The sequence below is a fragment of the Dreissena polymorpha genome, chromosome 10, assembly GCF_020536995.1.
Source record: "Dreissena polymorpha isolate Duluth1 chromosome 10, UMN_Dpol_1.0, whole genome shotgun sequence".
NCBI classification, from domain to species: domain Eukaryota; kingdom Metazoa; phylum Mollusca; class Bivalvia; order Myida; family Dreissenidae; genus Dreissena; species Dreissena polymorpha.
In genome coordinates this window covers 67,811,676-67,839,485 of record NC_068364.1, presented here as the reverse complement: position 1 = coordinate 67,839,485, position 27,810 = coordinate 67,811,676, and the positions used below count along the sequence as shown (strand labels likewise).

The following is a 27,810-nucleotide window of genomic DNA, read 5'->3' as shown; positions in this document are numbered from 1 at the left end:
TTTCAAGTTTCATGAAAAATATGAAGAACTTTTAAAGTTATCGCAGGATCCAGAAAAGTGTGCAGGATCCACCATTTTCAGCAGTATGTCTAGTCTATTTAATGCCATAGCAACCATAATTTTTGACATGGGAACAAAAAGAAATGACGTGCATGATCTCCATATTGCCATCTGTCCATGTTTCAAGTTTCATGAAAAAATATGAAGAACTTCTAAAGTTATCGCAGGATCAAGAAAAGTGTGACAGACTGACGGACACAAAGAGCGCAAACCTTAAGTCCCCTCCGGTGAAACCGGTAGGGGACAATAACTACTGAGCAGTATAAGTGAAAACCAAACATTTTTCAGAAATAATGGTCAATGACAATTTTTATTAGTATGTTTCATTATTTTTAATATAAAAAGTTAACCAAAATAAATTGTCCCAACAGGTTGAACAGAAACTGAAAGCTTATTAATTGATTTTATCGTGAACTGCCTTGTTATAATTGATTTTTTCATAACGCCTTCGACAATAGTTTGAGGTAAATATAATGAAAAATTATTATCGTCATTTTGAAATAGAATGTCAATTTTATCTTCATTTAAAATGCGTAAATTATGCAGCATGCAACTTGCACTGACTGTTTTGACAATATCAATAAACATAAGTCTGAAAACTCTACTCTTTAACATGCCAAAGCTGTTTTCTATGAGGACACGGGTGCCAGAAAAGCTTTGTTGAAGTTCACCCGTTGAAAAGGTGACCATTATCGCGATGGTGTCATCAAGTATCTAGAAATCGGATAAGCTTCATCTCCTTATATGTGATTCATTCCAGTAAACCCGGGAAGTGCAGCATATAAAGGCGAGTTACGGAAAACGCGTGCATCATGCACCTTTCCAGGCCACCCTCAATACACATCTGTGAAACGCCTGTCTTCTCGACAAACAGCTTGCAAGATTATTGAATAGTGTCCTTTTCTATTGAAGTAGTTTGGAGACCTTTTCCTTGGTTCCGACATTTTTATCTGCGTCCCATCTATTGCCCCTCAAGACTCCATGGAAGCCTTTCTTATTTTGAAATTCATCAATCACAGTCTGCTTGTCATTGTTTGATGGCCAACATATTACTGTCTTAAGAAGACTGCCACATAAAACTGTCAGCATTCTTCGGTTATGGTCTAAGAAAGTTGACTTTGATACGTTAAAACGGTCTGCAATAGACCTTACTGTCTAAATTACCCTAATACCAAAGCGTCATTAGCAAGTCCTTATCCAATGGAACTTGTTCACTACCCCCAGTTGCAATCCTTCTTCGAAGCTGATCATCAGTGGAAATTCTCTCCAGAACTTTTTCAAAAGTACCCATTGTCATGCGAAAAAAGGTCTTAAAGTCATCTGGGAGGTACTGAGGTACGGTGACTTCAACGTAGTTGGCCACTTTCGGGACATCATCTCTGCAGCTGAAAAGAAACAAACCAAATTACTAGTTGTTAAATGGATTTAGTTAAGAGCCTGTAATATTGCTTTGATAACGTCAAGCTTATTAATACCTTAAAACTTAATATGACTTTTGTACTTAGTAATCTGTATTACTTGTTCAGGGCATTTTCAACCCAGGGCCCTTATACAACCCTGTGCCATTAACATTTCAATAATGATTCAAATAAAACTCAAATTTGAGTTTAGATTTTTGTTTTAATGGCTATGTTAACATCACAGAGCTTAAGCATGGTCCTTAGGGAGTATGGGTACACCCCTTTGGTGATACAAATTCTTTAGCATCTTTATTGTTTTTATAATTAATGAATTCTGACTATTAATCCAATAAATAAAAGATATACGTTAATTGGTAATTGTCAATATTTAATACTCGGTGTATACATTTAAACGGTTCACGTCCCGAAGCCGAAATTACTGTTCTTTATATTGTACGAAATTTAGTTTATCCGAAATAACATTGAATATAACAAGTGAATTCGTTAATAATGGTAGAATAGATAGTTCACAATTGCTGCACATAGAGCGGCGAATCGTGGCATTGTTTCACTAGCCTTATCAAAGAGCAAGTCCATTTCCAAGGACATGGTTTTCTATAAACGGAAAGGGTCTAATATCAGGGGCGTAGCTAGCATTTTCTTTTTTTTAGTCAGGGTCATGATACATAAAAACGGGGGTTAGGATGTCCTCCCCCGATTTTTTTTTAATCCTATAACGCTTGTGTCGAGATTTTAAGCATATCTAGACAACTAATAAGATAACAAAATAAAAGACATTGGCCTGTTTTTCTTTGATATTTTACTGTTTTATCTCAATGTCAGAGAACAAAATTTTACTGTATTATCTTTATACCAGAAAATATATAATTTTAAAACAATATGGAACAGAGAAACATTTAAAAGTGAAACACTACACTTACTCACAAGTCAAATCATGGGAATTCTTTCCAATAATACTGTCTGCATGTCTATAAAGGCACCGTAACGTGTTGAGTGTAAAAATTACTTATAGTCGATCTATTACACTAATTGTTCTAACAAGTTCATCAATTACATGAAATCAATATTTCTACACCTAACCGAGGCAAATATGGTGAGGATTTCATCGATCGAAACATCCGCTTCACTGTGAATGTGTACGAGTCCTTAATCAGACTTACAACTTACTGTAGTGTTTAAAGGGAGATAAGTAGATCTGCATGTAGATCTATGTAAGCTTGTAACAGCAAATCACGTTAAAAGAATCGAGCTAGAATCTTTGCACATAGAAAGAAGTAGAGTTGACAATTGGAAGATATGTCCTTTGAACGCGACCATAATCCATTGTCTGAGGATTATGTCAATATGTATAACACCTCATCCCCCCAGGGTCAACATTTTAATGCGTTTTTCGAAGTTGAAGCATTTTTATTTTTTCCTGTTTCAAAAAAATGTAATAATAGCAGCTACGCCCCTGCATATGTTTTATTTTGAATATTTTCCAATAGATAAAAAAAATGTACTAATAATCTTAATAAAGAACTCATACATCATTATTGGAATTTCAGAATTCTATTGCATGACCCTTAAGTAAGTGATAAGGCTTCTTTCGAAACACGTGTTTCTATTCGTTTTAATATGTAGCTAGGGTTTACCAGATTAAGTTTTCGGTTAACTTAAATAAAATGGCAAAACTACGTAGGCATAAAGGCGACATATATAGTATACAGCGGTGTCAGCTACGTGCGCACGCTGTAGGTATGACGTGCGCATGCGATAAGTATGAAATGCGCATGCGATAACCATTGCGTTCGCATTCCATTGCTTTAGCGTGCGCAACTAAAAGCTATGACGTGCGCATCAAATCAGTATTCACCATTTGAAAAGAACAATAAACAAATGCGACTGAAAAATATAGGTCATACAACCCCAAACCGGACTTCCTGTTTTTAGGGTTACATGCAGTCAGTTTGATACTTAACACACATTGTTCAGTGCATGCTGCATAGGATTTGTTAACTACATTGCAAATGGAATGGCTTGGTATCAGTTTGAAGGTATATTTGTAAGCAATAAGAAAAAAAGCCATTTTTGTGCTCTACTTTTTCTGTTGATGGTTTCCGGCTTCGAAAGTAGGTAATACTATTTGAGCCCATAATAATCGCCTGCACAGCTGTCAAAACCGGTGTGCCTATCCTATAAGGTGAATAATTTAAAGAAATTAGGAATGTTATGCAACATTTTTAAAAGTCTTTTCCTCCTCATATTGCTGAATAAAATAGAATAATAGGTTGAATGATGAAATCAAGTATGTGTAATTTTTTTTATAATGACCATGTATTCATTATTAAATAAGTGACGTAGGCGATTATATTCTTTACGGGTTTGTGCAGGCATAGCTTTTCAGGCATATGTCATAGCTGCACTGCATTAAAATTTGATTCGCAACCGCTCTCAACAACTTAAATGTGTTTGTCATTATGAAACAAATTATTGATACATATTGCGACTAAGACGTTGTTGGAATCTTATCATCTTCGTTTTGCTTATATTAGTATTCAACCCCTCGATGTCGAATATAGCGACATGCATTTAGGTTTTGTCTGAAGACCTAACGGATTTGTTGTAATTAATAGTAAATTAAAAGACGTTAAAAATGAGAACTGTCCACTATCAAGGTATATAATTAATGCCGATAAAAATAATCAGAACATTCGATAGTAAAATATGTAAATAACAGAGGAGAGAATGCTCGTCCTGCTTTAAACTCAATGATGAAATTAATTACTATAAATACGTGTCGGAAGTAAATCGGAGACAGCTAACAATCCCCGTAGAATGCCATTTTAGTTGTTGAGGTAGTCATATCGGATATTACAATAATAACAGGATATCGCTCCGTTCATTTATACTCTGCTACAGTACATGATAAGCGACAGACAAAACAAAGCAGCTAACAAGTTAATACTTCAAATTAAAAGATAATGACAGACAGAGAGACTAATAAAGATAGTCTTATATTATCTTATATTACTTTATTTTATCTTATGAACTTTAACACCCACACTACAGATACGCCGCCTAGTAAAGTGTGCTAAACCCTCCTTTAAGTATTAAGCACATTATTCTGTATGAACATTCCACAATTAACGCCTAATTGAGTACCGCCGCCCTTAATCGCAAAACTATTACCCTAATTATCATCCCGCCAGTTACATCAAACAATTGTACCCAAATAAAGAATACACACCTCGTAAATAACTACTTCAACTATATATATATGCTCCTCATAAAATCGTGCAAATAAATATACTAATAACGGGAATCAACTGTGAATGTATTATTAAATGAATCAGTAATCTTACAGTACGTATTCGTGATTCGCATTGGGGGGTCGACAGCGACGTGGGAATAAGTAACAATAAATACAATGAAACATTATTGTAAATTTCTGATCTTTTTAAGGCTCCTCATATAACATTAATGACAATGTTTTATATAATGTTAATCGTTTGAATGGTGATACAGAGATTTTAAACAATAATATATCTGTTGAAGGTGTTTTCAAAGCTGTCAATCAGGCTATAAATGGAAAAGCTTGGGGTTGTGATAATATACCTATGGAAATATTGCAAAAAGACTGCTCGGTATCTTTTCTTTATATTTTGTATAATATTTGTTTTTAAAAGGGAAATATTCCGTCAGAATGGAGTAGAATAATAATAAGCCCTATTCCAAAATCAAGTACTGTTGATCCGAGAGATCCGATGTCATATAGGGGTGTATCGTTGTATTGCACCATGTATAAGATATATTGTACAATTTTAAATGACCGTTTGTCAAAATGGGCAGAATTAAATGATATACTCTGCGACGAGCAAAATGGATTTAGAAAAGGTAGCAGTACCATTGATCATTTGTCATCTTTAACTAATATCATAGAAACTAGAAAGAAAAATAAGCTAGCAAACTTTTGTGCATCCATAGATTTTTGCAAGGCGTATGATTTTATTGACAGATCACTTTTGTGGAAAAAAATAAATAGTAAAGGTGTTCAGGGTTATATATTACACGCAATACAGTCGTTGTATAATTCAGTCTCGTCCTGTGCAAGAATAAATGGTCTTACAACGGAACGGTTCGATGTAAACTGTGGACTCCGACAGGGCTGTTCGTTATCACCTTTACTGTTTAATCTGTTCTTAAATGATCTAAATGATCTAGTTTATCAAATTAAAGCAGTTGGAAAAGGAATTGACATAGATAAGAATAAGATCATATATACATATATACAATAGCTTCAAACTAGAATTGTACACAGAACTCGGGGACAAAATCTCTGTCATATAAAATGAAAATTGTTAACGACAATGTTATTTTTTGTAAAAAACATGAGGCAACGTTAACTCATCTTTTCTGGGAATGTGAACACATTCAACCTATTATCAACTATATAAAACATTCAATGATTATAAACAACATTAATTTGCCCAACATTTCTTGCCAAGATGTGCTACTTGGAATTTGTTCTGAAAAAAAGATCCCCATCAATATTTTATTACTTGAAATAAAAAGGTATGTTTTTTATTTGTAAAAAAACATAGTAAAATCCCAACAGTACCAGGGCTTAAAAGGAGTTCAACTAGCATGGGCAATTCAAAAGCACACCGTTTGCCAAGGCTCGGAATTTCCAAATTGTAAGATAATAAGATTATTAATACCATGAACCCGTAACTTAAAATATTCTTGCTTTACATTGATGTGCACTGAAATGAATATTTCAACTATACACTGTGGTGTTGTTTTCACTTTTTTTCAAATCTACACTTTCTTTACCATTTACAAGAGAAAACAATTATATGTGTAATACAAATCTCCATATTATGTATAAACATCCCTGTGTTATATAGAAAGTATAGTTGCTACTTGTATTTTATGTGCTTTCACAAAGATTTTCATCTACTATGTATATTGCATACATTTTACACTGCTTAAAAACTTGCATCCATGTTTATAAACTTGCAAACCATTTACACTAACACAGCTGTATTCATTTGCTAACATAACACATAATGTTTGTAAGGTATGGAGTAGGATGGCCTCGACCTATATATACCTATTGATGAGGTAAATAAACTGTATTATTTAAAACAAAGATAATGATAAGATCTTCATATTCCTGTATGCAGATGGTATTGTACTCATTGCTGAGTCTGACAATGATCTTCAACTTCTTTTAAATGTGTTAGCAAACTGGTGTACATCAAACTCTATGATAGTCAACCCTACGAAAAGCAATATTGTTAATTTTAGGCCTCAATCGGTATGTAGAACTTCATTTGATTTTACATGTGGTCAGCATAGTCTTAAAATAGTTGAACACTACCTACTTGGATCTGTTACTTGATGAGTTTCTAGATTATAATAAGACTGCTAAGTGTATAGCTCAGAGTGCAGGTAGAGCATTGGGGTTTATTATTGCCAAATCTAAGTCAATGGAATCCATGCCATATGATTATTAAGCTGTACGATTCAATGGTTTGGCATATCTTATGGTGTTTCTATTTGGGGTAACAGGTCCTTTTCCTGCATAGATGCCATACGTAATAGGGCAATGGGTTACTATCCTGGGGTTGGACGGTATACACCTACGGCAGCTCGGCAACCACCACATGTAAAACAGTGGAGATCTGTATGCTTACAGTGGCATAGATTTATTAGAATGGATGTTAACTTGGGCTGCAACGAATCCAAAATATTTGTTCGGATCCAAATCCGAATCCAAATAAGGTTTCTTCGGATTTTTTTCGGATCCGGATACCCCAGATAAGAGAAAATTAGAAATTCTGTCTAAATTAAAGCAATCACTGTTTTAGAAGTATAATTTGACCAAAAAAAAATAAACATTTATTAACAAAAAACATAACAAATTTCTCGTTTATTGTAGCAATATCAGAATAAAACGAAACCTCAACACGTATTCACTTAATAGTTTGCTCGTCAACATACACTTTTCACTGTTCATGCAGTTTGATGTTTGTTTTCACAAAAGTTAACATATCAACATTGTCCGGGTCCAGGCAAGACTTATGAGCACTGACGAGGTCTCCTGCTGTGGAGAAGATTCTCTCACTGGGAATTGAGGTTTCTAGCATCATAAGATAGCATTTAAACTTAGTATATGACGAAAGATGCTTTCAAGACAATACATGATGCAGGAACACAATTTGACAGGTAACGAAATTATGCAAAATTTACCTGAATAACATTCCAGCCACACTGCATCCACTACCATTGTTTTTAATACAACTCAGAAAGACAATAAGGATTGAAAACTTACTTATTGCCATTAAGAATTGAATTTGTAATGTGTAAATCCTCCATGGTTATGAATTAATTTTGCTTTCGGTGATCATTACGATCATTTTAACCCTTTTTATCTGCTTTTAGAAAAGGCTATGGTTGCCAAACTGCACTTTTATAAATAATAGAAGATTGGAAAAAATCCTTGGATGATAATAAATTTGTTGCTGCAATTTTAGTGGACTTATCCAAAGCGTTCGATTGTCTCCCTCACGACTTGATACTATTAAAACTTAAAGCATATGGTATGTCCGAACACTCCACTGATTTATTGAAAAGTTACCTTTCGCATAGAAAACAGTGTGTCCGTATGGGAAATTTAAATAGTCAGTTCTTACACTTATACAAAGGAGTCCCTCAATGATCTATTCTTGGGACGGTTTTATTTAACATTTTTATAAACGACATTTTCTATTTTATTTCAAATAGCAGCTTGTATAACTATGCTGACGACAATACCCTTTCATATTCAAGACATAATTTAACAGAGGTTGTAAATACTCTTGAAGAAGATAGTAAAACATTAATAACGTGGTTTTCAAACAATAGAATGCAAGCAAACCCGGATAAATTTCAAGGCATTGCCATTGGAAAACAATCTAGACAACACAATGTATCATTCAATCTTGGAAATAATCATACCATATATCACATGTGATGAAGAAGTAAAATTATAATGGGTTACAATTGGTTTTCAACTGAAATTTAATAGCCATATATCTAACATTTGTAAAAAAAAGCCTCAAGGCAATAAATGTTTTAAAAAGAATTGGAAAACACCTTTGTAAATTAAGTAAACTAACCATTTACCATTCTTTTATCCTATCAAGTTTTAACTATTGCCCTATAGTATGGCATTACTGTGGAGAAGTTAATACAAAGAAAATGGAAAAAATTCAAGAAAGAGCATTAACATTCGTGTATGACGATTATGTTTCAAATAATGAAGATTTATTGAAAAAAGTCAAAACTACCTTCATTGAAAGTTATATCAATTATTTAAGAAACATTTAAAATAGTAAATAATCTAAGTCCCATTTATCTTCATGACCTTGTTTATCTTAAATCTAGTTCCTTTTCTTTTAGATACACCAGAACTGCCGAAATCCCCCAAGTAAGAACAACAAGTTACGGCGTTAACTCTTTCCGTTTCGGAGATGCCAAGCTGTGGAACTCTTTGCCCCAACATTTTAGGGACCAGGTACATTTCAATCAGTTCTCCAGTTTGGTTAGCTCATGGGACGGAGAGTTGACGCTGTTCCTTTTGCATGGATTCAACATAGTTGCTAAACATAGTCGCTAAAATTTGCTTTTACTGCTTGCCTGCTTTATGTTTTTCACACACACTATGTTATATGCATTTTTCATGCAACGAAACTAACTATTATTAAATATGTAGGTTGCTAAAATTGGCTTTTTGTTGCTTGCCTGTTTTATGATTCATGCTTTTTGTGCTCGCTTGTTTTATGTCTCGTACATACTGTGACATGAGCTTTTTCTTTCATCTAAGGAAAATAATTATTAAATATATAGGTAAATCAGTATTATTATTAATGATAAGTTAAATTAACTTTTTCATAATTTTATTTGTTTTTTTCATTCACACTGTGATACATGTTTGTTTTATTAAATATGTAAGTTGCTTAAGTTTGCTTTATGCTGCTTGCTTGTTTTTTATGAGTCATGCTTTTTGTGCTTGCTTGTTTTATGTCTCATGCATACTGTGATATATGCTTTTTCTTCCATGTAAGGAATATAATTATTTAACATATAAGTAAATCAGTATTATTATTAATATTAAGTAAAATCTTCTTTCATCATAATTGTATATGTTTTTAATGCACACTGTGATATATGTTTGTTTTTATTAAATATGTAAGTTGCTAAAATTGGCTTTCTGCTGCTTGCTTGTTTTTATGATTCATGCTTTTTGTGCTTGCTTGTTTTTATGCTTCATGCACACTGTTATATGTGCTTTTTTCATGTAATGAAAATGATTAGTTCATGTAAGTTAGATCACTATCAAGTAAAATATTCTTTTATCATAATTGTTTAATGTGTTAAATATATGGTAGAATAATATCTTAATTCTTGTTACTTAAATTAGTAATTATGTTTTCATTCCATATATAACTTTTTTTTATTAAAACACTCATGGCTTACTTCTAAAACTACATAATAATCTCTTCATCTTTTTTATTTAGCACATCAGTTTTTACTTATGTGTGCCAGCTCCTTGTTTTTAACTAGCATATGTAATATTTTATGTGTCTATATTTTTATATATAGTTATTAATTTATTAGCATGTGGATTGTTACTAAAACCGAATATGATTTGTATTTATATATGCCTTGTACAGAACCATAATGCCTTAAATGCGACGGTAAATAGCTATACATAGCTCATGTTGAACTGTTATTACTGTGAACAGACTATAAATAAAAGTTTGTATCTTGTATCTTGTACGGTAAGTCCAATGACACTCTTAGACAATAAAAGCCGAAAGATCTCGAATGAATTGCTATTTGACCGTCACACGTTCATAAATATCGACTATTATACGTATCCTACATCTTTAAAATAGAACCAGTCTGTATAAAAACAATACTCGAAAACAGCGCAAGGTTACATACAACTATGAAAATAAATATTCGGAACCGAAATTTCCAGGGGTGGATCCGTACCCGCGAATCTGAAGTTGGAGCCGATATCATCGGATATTTCGGATACCCGTTGCAGCCCTAATGTTAACAGAGTTAATTATAAGGTATTTTCTGCATGTTTAATGAAAAGTAACACTAGATGCAAGAATCGGCAATTCATGTTTAATAAATATATGGAAAAGTTAGACTTTTAGAATATGCACGTAACCGTGTAACAGTATCGTCAAAGTTATTTTGTGAAAAGTTGGTCTTAAATCTATGTCAATGTTTGTGGATGAATTGAGAGCTAATTTTGATAGAAATGTTTGTCGAAATGGTAGAAGTGGTAATAAATTAAGAACGTATAAAGTGTTGAAAATGACTACAATACAGAGCACTATTGTAAAATATGTTTGCCCCGTAAGCATAAGTCATCACTAGCTAAATTCAGAATTGGAGTAGCACAAATAAAGCGTGAAAATGGTAGATATTAAAATATTTCTGTCGACAGAAGAATTTGTCCAATATGAAAAACTGCAGTTGAATGTGAAAAACATGTATTACCATCATGCAATGCGTATGAACATATTAGATCTCCATTGGTGGAGAAAGCAAGTAGTCTGATGCCAGAATTTGTGAATCTAGGTGATGAGGATACGCTTATATATATTCTCTCCAACAATGATATTTTTAAACTTACAGCCAAAACCTGTTACAATATTCTTCAACTTCGCTATAATATTCTACATAAATAGCAAAAGCATACCTTACTGAGTTAGTACTTTTTAAGTGTGCTTTAATGTAAATTAATGATCTAGGTGGGAGATGAGAACACACCTTTCAAGTTGACTGTTCACTCTTAAATTTAATTTTGTTTAGTGTTTTTTTATCGTTTTTGTATCTATTATACTTATGTACTGATCTATTATTTAGATATTATTAATAAAATGGTGCGTTTGTCATATCCGACCTAGAATGAAAACTGTTTAACACTTTTATTGTATAAACGACTTACCTTTTAAATTTAAATTTGATAAGTAATGTTTTATCCCTGTGTTTGTGTGTCACCACTGACCAGTTTATAGGCGATATATGACTTTGTAAGACATAGTGCTTTATTTTCGCTTTCAATATTTTATGGTTAATTTCTTATTGAAAATTTTAAGGTGAGGTCAGTAGGGGCAATGAAAATAGTTTTATGTGATATAGTCTTAAACTGTACTTTGCCATATGTGACTTAGTCTCATAACTCTAAGATTGTACAAAGCTGTTTTAACTGATGTTTTAAATGATGTCTAGAGTTAAGTAGAGACTATATAACTTTATGGTATTTGGAAGAGAGGCAACTCTGTAGTTCATGTTGCAGTTTTCTGTAATTTAAATTCGGGTGTTATCTCCCTTTCATTTCATTATAATTATGATGATTCTTGTGTTGATATAATACTCTAGTCTCCTATAACTCGATACTTTCGAGTGGCATCATGTTATTATTATTATGCTCATGTTTTATAGTATGCTGTGATTATATATACATGTATGCTGATACGACTTTAATAAACTAATAAACCTATAAACAAACTAAATTTTATAAAACTATAAACTAACAATAAATCATTTACTATTTACCCACTACCTTGCAAAATAAACACCAATATATACAGTTATATACTATATTGAAGCCTTTACCATTATAATTACTTCACTTGCAATAGAAAATACATAAGGAAACTCACATTTTACCAACAATCAAAATCTAAATATTTCTTTCTCCGATTTTTGGGTGGAATTCAATTTAAAACTAGAATTATACCCGCGTCTAATAAATAAAATAAGCAATCTAAAAAGCCATTCTAAAAATCTCGCGTTAACTTGAATAAATTACCTCCCCTAAGCTTATCGGAATGTTTTTAAAAAAAATACACGTATACGGATAAAAGTGTTCCCCGCAAAGCGTGATAATGAACCGCATGCCCGTGCCACTCGCTCTCCAATAACGCAATCAATAAATTGCAAACTATCTACAAACATCTCGACCGAATACAATATCCGTAAATAAGTTGCCATAAAAAATATAGGAAATTTGGAACACAACACAAAGAGGCAAATATAATGTTAACTTAAGGTAGTACAACTGTAATGGGCAATATTCCAAAACCCATTAAAAGTATTATTTTCATAAACTTTATACCATATGTGGTCTTATTACAAATTTTTAGGGTGGCTTTCTATGCAAAAAAAAAAATTCTTGATTTGTTCTGTATGATGACCCATAATTAGAATTTTCATCTAAATTAAATTAAACCTGGGGATAAATAAATTCAATAAACTCTTTTTTATAGCATTTTTGTTATCAATGTTTGCATATTTTGTACAGGATATGATTGTAGATGATAAGATAATATAATACAAGACAATTGAGTGATAACAATAATGAAAAAAATCTTATTTATTATGTAAGGTTCTTCAAAACTACAAACTCAATCCGTGAATGCAAAAATCACCCATACAAAATGTCTCTTTTTTTAAAGTTGTTTGTTATTTCTTTTGAATTTGAGCATTTATATTTTAGCAGAGACATGTGATCAGCTTAAATCAAAGTAAAAAAAAACAATTTGCCCGTGTATATTTTGAACAATTCACTAAAATCTATTAGGACTATAAGAAATATTTTTCAAGAAATTCAAAACCACATTATGGCAAAATGTCAAAATATGCAAAATAACCAGAGTCTTTTACCAATCAGTTAACACATGCAATGTTCTTACTCTCTTCATACATATATTTAATACATTATGCAGTTATGCTAAATCTGCCAATGTAGGGATGGCGTTGGTTAGGGGGGGGGGGGGGTGGGGGTGGGGGGTGGAGGCATAAGTAGGTCTGAAAATTATTTTTTTTTATATAAAGATGTATACTAAGTATTTTTCACTGTTATTAACCAAGATCTATAACATTCTTAGATTTAAATTCAAATGACCATCTACCTTACAAGCTTGTATTCATTTAATAACAATGTACAAACAAAAATATTAAATGCAAAACTAAATAAGCGTATACTTTTAAGTTCCTTTGACATGGACAGGGCTTTCTACACTATATCCTTCAGTTAGTTACAAATACTCAAGCAAACTTGGTGAAACTTGGCATGCATATAAAAGGCAATGTAGGGATTAAGTGCAACCCTTCATTTTTAACCTTATGTGATTGATCAGGTCACTGTTACTAAAAATAGAAACAAAAATCACGCAAAATGGATCATACGATAAGTACTAAGGGTGCTTTGATGAACTTTTTTGACTTATAAAGAGTATTATGGACATTATGCAGTACCATATTTCTAACTTTAGTTGAAGTCACTGTTACTAAAAAATAAATAAAGAAATGCACACAATCTGACTACTGTAATTACTGAAAAACTACTGAAGGTACTGAAATAGAACATAATAAGAATAAGTGACTCTAGGCAAGCCTTCAGCATTTTTTTTAAATGAAAACATCACGTATAGCATCCTCTACACTCCTGTTATTAAGCATTGTCAAATACACAAGTTTTTAGCCCTGACTCAGCAATATTTTTAGCGGCGTAGGCCTTTTCATTACGCTTCATAAAATGAGTGGGCTCAATGTTGGACAGTTTTGGGCTTTAGCACTGTTGAAAGCAATTTTTTTGACACAGCCAATGAGGAAAAACTGTGGGTCATTAGATCTTTTAAAGACAAATTCACAAATTGGAGCAACTTTCTAAGTGATGCCACATCTACCATGGCATCATGTGCAACTGTGCATTGTATGTTTCACCAAGCAAGTGTAAAACTAAATCAACTTGCTTCAAGGACTGCTTTGGATAAAATTTTCTGAATATTGATAGAGAATCGATAAAAGCGCAGTTATACAAAATAAATTGCACTTACATTTACCTAGATTGAAACAAAAATAGTTTAATCAAAATGACGACCATTATGAACAACTAAGCACACATTTCGAAACTGTTCAAGCCAATATATAATTCCTTCGACAGCCACTCATATTGACACTTGCTGCACAACTTATCCAATGAATGTCATTGTCCCACCACTGGCTGCACAACTTATCCAATGAATGTCATTGTCCCATCACTCATTGAAATGCCTGTAACTTGTAAAGCCTCTTGACTTATTGGAACAGTTGGCCTGACTTATGTTGCGAACTGACTACCAGACTGGACTCTCACCGATGCATATGGGTGACCTGCAGGAGTTCCCTTCCTTCAACTGGAAACATAGTTTGACAATGCAATCTAGTTAAATATTGACATGCAATATCACATTTAGAATGCAACTTAATTTAACATAATATCTTGGAATTTTATTAGGTTAATAATCACACTGCTGATCTACCAGCCATAAAATTGTGAACTGCTGATCTACCAGCCATGAAATTTGTTTTAATATAGAAAAACAAAACCATGATGTTTTAAGAAGATTATTGTTATTTTTTACATATTTTTTTGGCTATTATTCTAGGATTGGGAAAATTTTCAGCTAATTGGGCGAAAATACTTGTATTTTGAATTGGGAATGGGTCAGCCATTCTGACCCGCAGGATTAGTATAAAAAGGCCTGTCAAACGTTGCCTAAATTACACTTGTGATATTAGTGGTCAACATAGAAAACTGGTTTTGCAACACATTTTATATAGTTTAATGTTTTCCATTTAATTATGCAAAAATGTATTGTTATCGCTGATAATCCAAATATAGATTCTTACATCATTTGATTTAAGATAGCATCGCTAACTGCAATCCTAGCTGATTCAGTCGCAACTTGCTCTATCACCTCACCAGCTGGCTGTTCCATTATTTTTAAGTTGGTGTTCGATATTGTTTTGAGGTTTAATGTGGACAGGCTCACAGCATAATGTTTACACGGGATGGGCCACCCAGGCTGTCCACAATTGCTAAATGCAGAAACAAATATAACTATAGCAAAGATAAAAGTAAATACAAGATCTAAAAAAAAACACACATTTACTTCTGGTTACTGTATCTCGATGTTTACAAATTAGTGAAATTACAGTAAATAGAGCATAGACAAAGACCATAATATAATGATAATAATGCCCGTAATTTACATTTTTGAACTATATGTCTATATAAATGATTACCGTATGTGCATTTTATATAAACGCTCTGATCATATATCTGTGACCTTACCTGATTCAAGTTTTGTGTTGACACCAAAGTAGGTATTCCACTTTTCCAGGTCCTTTTTTCCCATTTTCTTTGACTTGTGGGTTTTACCATACGCTGCAGTGTTTACCAACCGGCAGTCAATGTAACTACACTCTATGTACAGATTTTTTTCTTTTTTGCTACTTCTTTTTTACTCGTTAACCGTCTTTTTGGTTACGATTCACGATTGTTGTTTTTTATGTTGTCGCGAAAATACATTACTTTCGTTTCTTTTTTTACACAATTTTGATAGAAAAACCTACTTTGATGTCGTAATATATTGAACTATGAATATCATCGATACACTCTATTATTGAATTATATAAAACATGTTTTTATTTAAGATTTATAATTTGTAAATAATAAACCGAACAAAACGGACATGTCACGTTATTTACCGACATTAGCCGACGTCAACAGATCTTACAACAAACGCGGGAAATGATTACAGTTGCACTTACATAACCTATCTATCTGTATCGTGTCGACCGACTCCGATCCATGGACTATAGACCAATTCACGCGTGACGTCACGCGCACCTGCGTGTTTTATCCGTGCTACTCTGGTAGGCAAAAGAAAGACACGATCAAAGGGGAGATATCGAGCATGATATTTATTGTCACGCTCTATATCTATAATAAATACATTATTTAATATATTTTGATATGTATACGACCATTTTTAGATTTTAGATTTAAACATCCCAAAAGTTTTTGTACTGTACTCAAACAAATAAGAATGAAAACAAACAATAAATAGATCGATTCCATGCACACAGCATATAATAACTTACCACTATGATAATCCATAATCTATCTGTTATTAAGTATGTACAATTGCTGCAACTAAAGAACAGGGTCTGAACTAATAACACTTTGTTTATGTGTTAAGGAATCTTTGAGTATCATATCAAATTTGTTAAATCGTATAACGTAATTTACCAATTGTTCATCTAATGTTCCCCAATATACATTTGATTTATTCATACTCGTGTTTGTTGAAATGTGTTTTCTGGCGCGTATCAATATCAACCACATGACTGTGATGTTGACGAGGTACATTGTGCAAGTCAACTAAAAAAAGTCTTCCAAAACATTGAACTAAATTTTGCAATTATATCATTCTGTAATCTGACCATAGCTGATTACATCAATGCACACATTATAAACTCGGTAGTATTATTGGCAAAATATTTTATTTGTTAATGCAAACAGGCAAACAGGAAAAAAACAACACCATAAATAGATTTTCTTGTGTCCTTTTAATAATATAATTTAACAAGAGGAATTAATCGCGACTACACAAAATAAATTACATATATTGTATATTCGTTGTGCGCTTTTTATGCTCAATGGGTACACCTACCCTAAAAAAAATGTAAATATACTTTGTGACATAGTTTCACCTACCTTAAAGCAACATTTATACACTTTTTCCCTTGTATGTATATATATATATATATATATATATATATATATATATATATATATAATATAATATAATATATATCGAAATTGACACTGTTTTAAACATATTTTTCACACCATCCATAGTCTTTATAGATGCTATGTACCATAACTAATATCGGGACAAAAGGATTGTAGGACATAAGCCCCCCAGGACAAAACCCCCCCAATGAAAAAATGAACATTTGGAAAATTGCCCCCAGTAGAAATGACAGGTAGGATATAAGCCCCCCAGTGCTTATTTTGCATCTGGACATTTGCCCCCCAGTGCTTATTTTAGAAGAGGACATTTGCCCCCCAGTGCTAATATCATATGTTGTTTCCATTAAACTAGTATATCTCTGTCTTTTGATTCATTATTATTTCATATCTCACAACTATATAATCATAGAAACTTGGATCATTATAATTTGAAATAAAAAAGGTCCAGAAACTCACTTGAATTTCCTAATCTTAGGTAAAACAAACATCTTAAAGAATTGTTCTTTAATTAATCAATCAAAAGGATTATCAGCTTGTTAAAGGTGTGACATGTGGCTTTGATCATATACTTGTTAATGAAAATTAATGGCTTCTTTATTTAAGCAATCAAAATGATTATCAATAATAATTATCATAACTTAGTACAAATAATGATAATTAAAGTGAACACATATAACAACATTTAAAGGCAATTATTTTTGTAGTTACATTGGTTGAGTGACAATTAACTAAAACTTAGTATATAACGAAACTATCACATTTCAAATGATACATTTCATCATGGAAATTATTAAGAGTAATAAAGGGTCTGAGAAATTACTGAAGGATGGGTACTCTTACACCAAAAAGAAGTCTCGTAAGAATCAATACATTGGGAATGTTCCAAGCGCAGAAGCGCGTCATGTAAAGGAACCTTGACAACTAATCTTGATGTAAGTATAATATTAAAATGCTATTTGTTATCTTTGCTATCATAACTTTTAAAATAGCGATTTGCAAAATTAATTCCAGACAGTATTGCATAACTTCACAAATTTAATTATTTGAAGTAAAGGTAAATGTAGTATTTGTAAGCTTAACCAACATTCAAAATATCAATTAATTTACATAATTAATTCCAAACAGTTATACAAAACGTCACAAAATAATTTTATATATAATAAATTAAATGTTTCATTGCTATTATCATTAGTTACAATATTAAATAATTGTTTTTATATATTCAGGTTACTATGGTCACATCATCCACAACACACAGTAACGATGCTAACCTCTTAGCCATAGAAGTTATGAAAGTCAGAGAAGAGATCAAATCCAGTGTCGCCTTATTTATCCCTTCCATTATTTAAGCCTTTCAGTGGTGGTAATTGGATAAATGGATTATCATCTCAAAGGTTTTGAGTAATCAGGTGGTGATAATTGGACATGATTATCTGCTCAATCGAGTAATGCCATTGAAAATTAGGCACTGGGGGGCAAATGTCCACTTCTAAAATAAGCACTGGGGGCAAATGTCCAGATGCAAAATAAGCACTGGGGGGCTTATATCCTACCTGTCATTTCTACTGGGGGGCAATTGTCCAAATGTTCATTTTTTCATTGGGGGGGGGGGGTTGTCCTGGGGGGCTTATGTCTGGATCCCGGACAAAAGACAACATATACACTACTTTTGTGTATTTTTAAACATAATATGTTATATACGAAATATATTATTTTGACGATGGAAATAAAATAGGAAATTTCTAAAAAAAGTCTTGTCTGTCTGTCTAGGAAAACGAACACTTTGACACATTAAATAAATTAATTTAATTTAATTGGTTTGATTTGATTGTTTGCATCAATCTTAAAATCGTGTTAGCCTTTGTATTCCGGTGTTTAATTGCCCCCTTTGTTCGGCACAAGCCGATTATCTCGTTTTCAAAGAACTGAGAAATAAAGTACACCCTTGCGACCTTCAATGTCATTCTTGGAAACAAATTTTGTATTCACATGCATATATACATGTATATAACAATTTGACTTAATCTCTATTTATTTACATTGATTGTCTTTTGTATTTGTGCTATGTTTGTATCGTTTGTTTGTATCATGTACATCTTCAGAAAATGGAGGCAATAAAGATATATATATACAGCAGGGACCTATACAAACAATAGGTCCCTGACCACAGGTGGTATATGAAAGTCTGGTCATTAAACACAATTGATGGTACCACCATGTCTTCTCTTTCTAGTAGTATTGAGCAGTTATTTGGGGTTTAGTAATATACCGCCAAAGTTCAACTGTTCAATTAGATATGCTACATATTGTACAAAAAATATATAGTAATTTGTCCAGTATATATTAACAGAAAATGTACGCTGTGAAGATACTAGCCTGTTTACCGGTAATTTATAACAAAACGTATTTAATAATTGGTAAATGTACATATAATCATTAAACGTATTTAGCGGGTACCGGTTAATTAAAACTATGTCATTCCGTTTGAAGATTGAATGTTACGGCCATGCACAAACGACATCATGAAAACAAGAAATTACGTATGACTACTGGGGTAAATAATATTTACGAAAAATAAAAAGCAATATAAATATATATTATAAAATGTAATATATTTATTACTCATATACACTAGTAAAGAAATTTCAATATACATGAATTCACAGGTTAATTTGCATCATGTGAAGTTGTGTTTTTCAGTTGTATCTTACGATTCATCTATAGTGTTATTCACCTTAAAAACAAATCATCCAATTTAAAAGAAAATGATCATAGCATTTAAATACTGTCATGCACTTCGCTTTTAATATGGCTTTGTTGTACCGGTATGTCAGATTTTAATGCACCCCTTTTCTTTCACTCATATTTTTTTATCACACTTTCATACTCCTATAATTGATAATTATAATTATATAATGGGATGCATTATTATTTTTTGTAATTTTTGAAGTCCTTCTGCAAGAAATAAAACGGCTAATGCATAGCTTTGTTTTGTGAAATTGTCGGTGTTTAGTCTTCAGACCACCTTTACCTTGATGCTAATGACTAACGAGTATATATTTTTTTATAGATAAGAATACATGTATTAATTAAACAATATTGACATTAAACATGCAATATCTTTAATAGTATTTAGGTGTTATCATGTTGTTGTTAATGTTTTCGATATATTTACCAAACACGTGCCGTTATCTATACGACATAATGTTTATCGTAACTGTACCCAGTGCTTTTGCCTACCAGCGCATCGCGCATGCGCGAAAATTCGGAATCAAAACAATAACAATGAATTGGTCTATAGCCACGGGAGGTTTCCCCGAACGGGACATGGACGACGGGCCGCTTAGACGAGCACCAGCGGCCCACTCGTCGGAGCAACGCTCGGGCTGCATCTAACTGTATCCTACCGACCTGGCCCGAGCAATGATCTAAAAACAACCTATATATAGTCACTCCAAAGCAGAGAATAGCCGACGGGCCGCTTCGACCCGCCACTGGGTCTGTGTCACCCGATACGACTCGAGTTAAACTGTACAAGAGGCCTTACGTTAACGGAGTTAGGCTGTATGGACAGGCAGTAATATTACTATCATACCATTTGGCGTGGGGTTAGCCTCTAGATAATAGCTTATTTATAGATAAAGAAGGAAAAGAAAGTAGGCTACGGAAACTCGTCTTCTCGAATATTTATGAAAAAATAATGGGAAAAAAAGTTTTTTAGGTCTTGAGCCCAACAATTGAAATATTGGTTATAAACATTAATTTTATTCAAGGAATTTTGAACATTTTAAGATAATATTAAATACTGAAGTGAATCTTGTTACCGAGGGTTTATTCGAAATACCTGTGAAATATATTCATAATTTTGAAAACACTAGGGATTTGTTTGTAGTTTAATTATATTTAAGTATGCAATACCAAAAATAATAAACAAGAATTGCAAACAGAACAAGGTTTCATTCAATCGTTTACTTATTTATTTATGTATTTATGTATTTATATATTTATGTATTTATTTATGTATTTATATATTTATTCGTTCGTTCGTGCGTGTGTGCGTTCGTTCGTTCGTTCGTTCGTTCCTTCCTTCGTTCCTTCCTTCGTTCGTTCCTTCCTTCGTTCGTTCCTTCCTTCGTTCCTTCCTTCCTTACTTCCTTCCTTCCTTCCTTCCTTCCTTCCGTCCTTCCTTCCTTCTTCCTTCCTTCCTTCTTCCTTCCTTCCTTCCTTCCTTCCCTTCCTTCCTTCCGTCCTTTCCTCCTTCTTCCTTCCTTCCGTCCTTCCGTCTTCCTTGCTTCCTTCCTTGCTTCCTTCCTTGCTTCCTTGCTTTCTTGCTTCCTTCCTACCTTCCTTCCTTCCTTCATTCATTCATTAATTCATACATCCCTTTATTCATTCATTTGGTTTGTTCGTTTGTTTGTTCGTTTGTGGTTCGTTCCTTTTTTGTCTGTACCTTTGATCGTTCGTTCGTTCGTTCGTGCGTTTTTCGTCGTTCGTTCGTTAGTCATTCTTTCATCTTTTTTATTTATTTTATATTTATTTATATTTATCTATATATTTATCTGTATATCTATTCATTTCGTTGGTTAGTTTGTTCATACGTGCGCTTGTTAATTGGTTTATTGGTTTATTGGTTCATTCTTTCTTTCAGTCAGTCAGTCAGTCAGTTAGTCAGACAGTCGTTCTTTCGCACGCTCTTGCGCTTTTTGTTCGTTCGTGTTTGCGTCCGTCCGTTTGTTTGTGCGTTTGAGCAAATGGGTGTTTGTCATTATCATCATCCTCATCATCATCATCTTGAGCAGCAGCAGCAGCAGCACCATCAACATCATCATAATCATAATCATCATCATCATCATCATCATCATCATCATCATCATCATCATCATCATCATTATTATTTTTATTTTTATTTTATTTTATTTTTATTTTGATTTTATTTTTATTTTATTTTTATTTTATTTTTATTTTATTTTTATTTTATTTTATTTTATTTTATTTTATTTTATTTTTATTTTATTTTTAGTTTATTTTTATTTTTATTTTATTTTTATTTTATTTTATTTTATTTTATTTTTATTTTATTTGGGTGAGGGATGAGTGGGAGGGAGGTTAGTGGAGTGTAGGGTAGTTTGAGGGAGGGATGTGTTATAGTGTATGTGATTTTATGTAGGTGTATTTATGTGTAGTTAGGATGTGTGATTTGTATTGTTAGGGGAGTGGATTTATTGTAGTTTTGTTATTTTTATGTATTATTTATTTTATTTTATTTATTTTTTTATTTATTATTGATTATTTATTTATTTATTTATTTATTTATTTATTTATTTATTTATTTATTTTTCATTTTAGTTTATTTTTATTTTATTTGTATTTCCTTTATTTATATATATTTTGTATTATTTGTACTTTATATTATATAAGATGCATATTACGTTTATGTTGCCACTTTAAAACAAACTACATGTTGAATGAAGGTTTTTAATCGATTGGTGATATCGTCACGTAGCAGCAGGAAGGGTGCCTTGGGTATTTTATGACATCTCATGCCAACATGACGAGACAGCGTATATAGCGGACCCTCTTGATATTTTTTTCGGCCGGGATTTTCAAGAATCTTTAAATAATTTTAATTTATTATTAATTTAAGGTAAATAAACTTTCATAAAATTATACACAATAACCTTTTTGAAAATAAACAACAAACGATGAATGTTTTGACACCCATTTTATTTGAAGTATGCAAAGCCGAAAAATATCAAGAGGTTCCGCTGTATACTCTGTCTCATTATAAAATTAACACCCTGTCTGTGTTATAAACAAGAGCTGTAATCGTTAATTTATTCAGCTTCATTAATAATTAGCTTTATTGATATGTTTTGTTACCAAAATATTTCAATTTATTTCATAAAAAAATAATAATCAAGTCAAAGGAAATTAAATGGCCGATATCTAAACAAAAGCATAAGCACCAAGACCGTAGCATCAGTTCTGTGCGATAAGACCGCGCACTACATTCTTCCGTCTTCATTCCTTACTTACTTTCTTTTGTATACAGAATACTATTCTCCTAAGCAAGATGTATTTTTTTTAAACTTAACTCCAAATATAAACGCTACAAATCGGTATAAAGTACGAACATGTAAACCTAGATTCTTAAACTGCAAATGTTCGGAGCATAAGAATCGCGCGCTACTTTCGTACGCCTTCATACCTTATTTACTTACATTTTTAAACCCTTTTTTCTATCGTATACAGAATCCTATTCTCCGAAGCAAGATGTAGTTTTAAAAACTGAACTCCAAATATAAACGCTACAAAGCGGTATAAAGTACGAACATGTTAACCCTAAATCTAGATTCTAATACGGTATGGTATTTGCAAAAGTAAAAGTTATCACTCGCCGGGCTGCCCAAACCAGAAGAAAAACTTCATATATATTTATATATCTGAAAACTACTAAACGTAGGCTTTCTAATGATATCAAATTCGTCAAAATCGGCCGAGAAATGAAATAATTTAAAAAAAAACGTAAGTGGGTACATCAAAATGTATATTCTCGGCGCTTCGATGAACGCAATTCGATAGCTACTAATCACGTGACTAAGTTACGACAAGGTTAAACGCGCGGGGGTAAAACATACAATGTTTATTTTTTGTGTTTAACGCGCTATAAATCCATTAATAACAACGGAAATATCCTAAAAGTTATAAATTTTTTAAAAGAGGAATTATTAAGGAACAATATAACGTATAAACAAATAACATCGGATAATTAGTTTTTGCATGAAATTGAATTTTCTACAGTAAGGGTTAAATACTCGATTCAACTCTTGTCAATATACGCTCCGTGACAAAACGAACCAATGACCTGAACCAATCAGCAAACAATGAACTAACGCACAAACGAACTAACAAACGGACGGACGGAGGAATGAATGAACGAATAAATAGATAGATAAATAAATTATTAAATAATTATTAAAATAAAACCCTGTTCCGATCACACTTATTGTTTGTTATTATTTTTACTATTGTATACTTGAATATAATTCAACTATCAACAAATCCATAGTGTTTTCAAAATTATGAATCTATTGTACAATTTACAGGTATGCAAAATAAACCACGCGGTAACAAGATTCACGTAAGTATTTTTTATATTCAATCTTAAAATGCTCCAAATTCCTTGAATAAAATAAAAATTTACAAAATTTCACTTCTTTATAAGTTCAAGACATAAAAGGGCGTTTTTCTTTTATTCTTTTAAATAAATTATCGAGAAGATGGAGATACAGTGGCCAAACCCATTCCTTCATTATCTATAAATAAACTATTTATTTATAGATCTTCGAGCAAAGTTATCTAGAGGCTAACCCCACCAAATGGTGTGATGGTCAATACCATTGCCTGTCCATACAGTGTAACTTCGTTAACCTAAGGCCTTTTGAACGGTATTAATCAAGTCGTATCGCGTGTCTGTGCCCTGTGGAGGCGCCATGGACGTGAGCGGGTTGTCATGATGCAAATCAAACCTCAGTCTAACATTAACAGCACACAATGCTAAAACAACGGAAGAGTACGCTTTGAATTCCCCAACACGACGATCACTCAGCCTTTTAACCACTTTAGATGAGTTCAACTCTTCCTTTCAAAACCACTTATCAACAATCGGGTTAACAGTTCCCGGTACCCGCGAGACCCCCTTTTCCCCATTGTTTTTTACGCTGCACTCAGCAGCCGTCTACGTACGCAGGGGCGTACAAACAGACCACTTACTTCCACGTGCAAACGGATGCCAAATTAAGTGCGAACGTGGGTAACTAACACCTACCCACAGTGCAACCCCTTTTTATGAAAATATTGTTACATTTAAATTTGACCATACAATATATTTTCCATATGTATACTATTAAAATATGTTGGGTTCAGCGTGTCGGTCGGGGTAGTGGGGCGGACCGCCCGCGCGCTACGGCTCTGTAGACAAGACCTACCCAAGATCACAAAAAAGAAACGTATTGTATTTGTTTTTCTTCTCTGTCTTGTAGCCGTAGGATTAGTTGTTTGCATGCCATTGTCTGATAACCATTGTATTTGCTATTCCTTATGTACCAATGTTCCTATGTGGCCGGATCGGATGTAATGAACGATAAGCATCATCCCAGTTCACGGTCTTCCCCGGCCAAAATACAATAATAAATAGGACTACTGCCTTTGTCATCATAAATAGTATAAACATAAACATGAACGTGCGTGCTCCCTCTAATACAAATTTATAGCAGTAAATAATAATAATATCATCATCGTCGTCGTCGTTATCATCATCATCATCATCAGCAGCAGCAGCAGCAGCAGCAACAGCGTCATCATCACCATCATCGTCATCATCGTTCTCTTCCTCGTCCTGCTCTGCCGCCTCCAGCTCCTCCTCCTCGTCCTTCTCCACCTTATCGTCATTATCATCATGATCATCATCAGCAGCAGCAGCAGCATCTTCATCATTATCACCATCAGTAGCAGCATCGTTATTATCATCAACAACATCGTTACCGTAATCGTCGTCATGGTCGTCGTCATGGTCGTCGTCATAGTCATCATCATCATCATTATTATCATCATCATCATCATCATCATCATCATCATCATCATCATCATCATCATCATCATCATCATCATCATCAACGTCGTCGTCGTCGTAATCGTCGTCGTCGTCGTCCTTATCGTCGTCATTGTCATCATCGTCGTCGTCGTTGTCATTGTTATCATCGTCGTCATCGCCGTGCTCATACTACAAACACTATGCAACGAAGTTACCGGTAAAGGATACTGTAAAATTCAAACAGCAATAACAACAGTAACCATTAACAATCTCAACAACCGTAAAACCTATAAGAAGCTCATTTTTGAAGTGAATAAGGATGATTCTCTTTTGTATTATGACCAATATCGAATCTTATCGATTGATAGAGTTTGCTGCTTAAGGTATTAATAACCTAATAATAATGAATTGATAATATTTAGAAAAAAATGGTTACAATGTCGTTTACCCCTCTTAGATGCAGTATTTGACCAATTCAATGTGTCGCTAAAAGTATTCATTACACATTCAGTCCAAAAAGCGTTACGAGTTGCTTTGGAAACTGAATCGATTGTATAACCGCATTCCTATAGAAATGGTGTTTGTATCAGGGCCTGTTCAATTTCTACGCTTTATTGCAATTCATAAAACTATCAATACGGGTATATGTACTCTAGACACACTCTGTTATCCAAACAATCCTTGTGATCATAAACAAATAATCAAATAAATCTAAATAAAATTAAATGATAAAAATGGTATTTTCCTGTTTTTGCTGTTGCTTGTTATCAACAGAACAGCGAACACTTTCTAATATCAATTCAAAATATCTTCAATTAATAACACGATCAAAGATTAGAAGTTTATCTGAATATGTAAACAGAAACATCTATGTGTTTGCTCTAGAGCTTTAGAAAGCAGCAAAAGGACAAAGCTGTAGCAGTTTTCTGATTGTGCTTGAATATTTGTGATTGTTGTTGTTGCATTAATAATACCATGAGTGCATTTATTGATCGCAAGTGTACATTCAATTGCCTAATTATATACTTTAAATTGAAATGAAATTAAGTTTCAAACGTGTAGCCACCCCATTTATTATTTATTATGTCTCATTTTTGTCTAAATACACTTATGAATGTTTATCGCTCATGAAGCCCTAGAATATATCTTCTAGCCAAAATTAATGTAAATTTACTTACTGTATAGTGTAATGTCTAGTATTTTATAAAGATAAATTGTGGTGCATTTACGCACCCTCTATCAAGCTACTTCCCCATAGACCGTCTATAATCTTTTTTCGTTTCGGTTTAGGTGGTCGTTACAGGGGAAAAAAAGGTTTAAATTTACAACCGAGAAAAGTTTATATTTACGCTCTTACATGTATAAGCATAGTTTCCCTTAAATGACAATAATCATAGAGCTAATATTCCTAAGAAATTATTTTCTTTTCACCTTTGTACTCTATTTCCAAAGATCACCGATATTTCATGTTTGGTATAGGTGGTCTTACACAACATGTGTCAAATTTGGGAAATTATTTGTACATTTAAGCGTAATGATGCATGATCATCATTGCATTTTTCTACCAACGTATATACAAATTGTATAATTTATTCTCCCTTAACTTACTTGTGAATACTTCATATTTATATCAGTGTGAAATGTAAATAAATGTGTTATATTATTATTTTATCCGCTAACGTATGATTGTATTAATTTGGTACTGTTTTTCATATACTGTAATATATAATACACTACTATTTTCCAATGCCGTTTACTTCTGCATATTTTTATACACGAGTTATTCGATAAAAAAAGCCTGCATCTTTTTAATACGTACCAGATTTGTACATAAATCTGTTTGGTTCTCATAGCCCTAACTTTTAAATCACTACTTCTACAGATCTTGGTAAACTGGCTAAAAATTCATATTTTAACTAGCTGTCTAATGTAACCATTATTATTAAGTGGTTACAAATCACTTCTTAATGACCCCTAGGCTTAGCTCATTCTTCCTACATGCTGAACACAATAAATATATCAATTTGCTTAATCCTAACGGTTTTACCTTTTGTTTCCTCTATAGGCACAGCTGACATCTCGGGTAGCCCCAT

At 32.8% G+C, this 27,810-nt stretch overlaps 1 pseudogene; it reads right to left on the bottom strand.

Annotated features, from left to right (window-relative positions):
- Positions 1 to 800: 800 nt before the first annotated feature.
- On the bottom strand, positions 801 to 27,810 carry LOC127849198 (uncharacterized; annotated as a pseudogene).